The following is a 3367-nucleotide window of genomic DNA, read 5'->3' as shown; positions in this document are numbered from 1 at the left end:
CTTATGCAGGAAGGATAAGATTGGGGGGGGTGGGGGATTGCTAAAGAAAAGTAAGGTGCAGTAAACCTTTAAAGGGCCAAGATGAACAGGGATTAGAGAAGGGGAAGGGGTCTAATAAGGCCTGAGGGATGGGGGAGGGGAAAGAGAAGAAGGAGAAAGGAACAAGAGGGATGATTCTGGGGGTACAGGGAGGTCCAGCTTTTCTTCAGGGCCCCAGTGAAGCAGGGACAGCTCTTATCTTCTGGTCTTACAGGACTCTACTTGTTCCTCAACACAGCAATCTTTATGTACACAGGGCCTGGGCAAAGGCAGCTGAACTTTATGTAGGCAGAAATCGTCTTCAGGCCTTCTAAGTGGGCAATGAAGTCTTTCATGTTTGGAAATGCATCCAGGCACTAGGGCTCAAATATATGGTGCAGGTCAAGACTGTCATAAGCAAGAAAATCCACAGAGGTGACCTTGTCTCCTGCAAACCATGGACTCTTCCCCAGAAAGTGAGAAGAGCTTCATCTTTTCAAAGAGCTCCTCCAAGTACTTAGGCTTCAGTTTCTCAAAGTCAGGGCTGTAGCAGACACTGACCAGCTAATTGGAGGTGTCTATAACCTAGTTCTCAAAAATGTCCACATGAATCTTCTCTTCTGTCTCCCCTCATAGGTTGTACTTGTAAGCAATGTAGCAAAAGATGGCATCGCTCTGGGTGATCTCAAGGGCATCATCAATTAAACAGGGCAGATTGGGAAAGTCCAGGCCTGGCTTCAATTTCTCATTCAGCCATTGGCTTCTGTCATGGTCAGGAGCATCCCCCACCATGTACTTCTTTTCCTCATAGTTTAAGTCTTTGTATTCCAGAAGCAGGCAGATGGTATGAGCCAGCCTGTGAATGTTCCAGTAACCCAAGTTCATGGCCATGGTTTAGATTTCTGTGGACTCAGGGGATGGCCTCAGTGGAGCTAGGCTGAAACTTCATCCTTGCAATTTTTCTTTAAGTTAGAAATTATATCAAAATAAAAAGTTATAGGGAAGAAGGAAGGAAGGACGAAAGGAAGGAAGGAAAGAAGGAAGGAACCAGAGGATTGTGAGCCACTCTAGCAAATTAATAAAACCCAAGGAGGGGGTCGTGGGAATCTCTGATTTATAGTCAGTTGGTCAGAAGTACAGGTGACAACCTGGGCTTGCAATTGGTATCTGAAGTGTGTTGGGGGGACAGTCTTGTGGGACTGAAGCCTTAACTTAAGGAATCTGATGCTACCTCCGGGTAGATAGTGTCAGAACTGAGTTGAATCATAGGACCCCCAGCTGGTGTCTGGAGAATTGTTTGGTGCTATGGGGAAACCCCACACACTCACACATTGGAAATCTGGAGAATCAGATCCCATTGAGTGATATACCATACTTATGAACAAGATATTCTCTGGCTATATTGTATAACACAAGGAATATAGCCAGTATATTATAATAACTATAAATGGAGTATAACTTTTAAAAATTGTGAATCACTATATTGTACACCTGTAACATATAATATTGTACATCTACCATAACTCAATTTTTAAAAAAGAATTGAAAACAGGGACTCAAAAAATAATAAACAAAAAATAAATAGAGATATTCTCTCTTATCCTAACACATTGAATGATCCAAGAAACTCCTTAGAAATCAGTTTAAAATTGGAAAAGTAGTCTCAGTTTGATTACACTCCAAGAGGCCTAGAAGAGAAAATGTAAGATTTCTGTGAAGGGACTCATTCTCAAAATGGGCCACAAAGGATTTCCACGCATAAATATTTTCTCCCCTTCCACCAAGCATTAGCTCATAATAAAAAATTACAACCAATACAAGAAAACAGGTCACCATGAATAAGAATCAGCATTAAAAAAACATGAAGAGTACTATTCGTTTGAACTTCATATAATGGAATTATACATATACTTCCTAAGCACATTAAATTGGCTAAAAAAAATAAGAAATTAAAAATCATGGAGGGAAATACTGCTACCAACAAAACAAACAGAAAGATTTGAAAACCAGCAAAATGAAATTTTCAGAAATAAAAAAATATAGTTTTTGAAATTACCAACTCAATGGATATGTTAAACAACACACTATACATAGCTGAAGAGAGTAATGCTGAACTAGAAAAATAGTATGAAAAAAATTACCTAAATGGGGTACAACTGAAAAGGAAATAAAAGATGTAAAAGCACAATTAAGAGACTTAGAGACTAGAAGAAGAATGTTCACCATATCTCTAATAGAAGTTCCAAAAGAAGAGAACACAGAGCATGAAAGAAAGGATAATGACATTGAGAATCATACTAAATATCAAGCTGGATAAGTAAAAATAAATCCCCAAAACACACTCAGGCACATTATAGTGAAACTGCAGTATTCCAAAGACCAAGAGAATATCTTAAAAACTATCTGGGAAAAAAACTGGCAGATTAAATATAGACTGACTTCATACTCCTTATCCAAAAGATAAGGAGGACAATGGGGAGCTGAGAGAAAATAGCAATCTTTTAAGATCAGTTGAAAGAAAGAGATTTGTAGACAACACTGAACTTACTACCAACATATCATCAACGAAGAAATTTATACTTCACAGTCACCAAAATCCTGGATGCTTTTTTCTGCTTCTCAACCTGGAACTCAGCAAGTCCAGTGCTACTGCTTTGCTTTCTGTTCCATTTTCTTTTGTTTTTAGAGCTGGCTGTATCTTTTTTGGTTTTCTATTTTTACATTTTATCTCTCTCTGCTATATGTTTGGACCAGAGGGGTATATAAAACATGAAATCACTGTGTCATCCTGACTGGAAATCTCCCTATTTCTTTACCTTCATTTCAATGTCCATATAACCTCCAGAATAATCTAGCTCAGTGCTTCTTAAACCACCTATGGTGAAAGGTTACCGTGATAATTTTTTCCAATAGATGACAGACCCATACTTTGTCAAAGTCAACTGATCACTCCTTTGAATGTGGCAGCAATGTCAAATTGCAATAAAACTTTAAAAATACTTAATGTCAATTTCTGTACTAACTGCAGACAAGTAACAAACTGTTCTTGGACTAACATTGATATGCGGACCACACTTTGAGTAGCACTGATCTAGCTAAAATTCAAATCTGCTATTTCCTCTACATCAGGAAGCTTCTAGCTCCAGAAACTTATAGCCACTGCCATAATCAAAAAGCTGCTGTAATCAGGACACCATTATTACCAGCGCTACTGCAGAACCACACCATACCTGCTATGATCCACACCAGGAAAACTGAAACCCCACACCCTGCCCCTCAATACCCATGAAGTTACTTGACATTGGGAGATCTGTTAATGCTGCTTCAAAAAAACTCTGCCTTCCATCTT

General features: G+C 38.8%; 1 pseudogene; it reads right to left on the bottom strand.

Annotated features, from left to right (window-relative positions):
• Positions 1–257: 257 nt before the first annotated feature.
• LOC103004421 (glutathione S-transferase Mu 4-like) lies at positions 258–909 on the bottom strand (annotated as a pseudogene).
• Positions 910–3367: the final 2458 nt, after the last annotated feature.

This window comes from Balaenoptera acutorostrata, chromosome X (genome assembly GCF_949987535.1).
Source record: "Balaenoptera acutorostrata chromosome X, mBalAcu1.1, whole genome shotgun sequence".
NCBI lineage: Eukaryota > Metazoa > Chordata > Mammalia > Artiodactyla > Balaenopteridae > Balaenoptera > Balaenoptera acutorostrata.
This window is presented reverse-complemented; position numbering and strand designations above follow the sequence as displayed.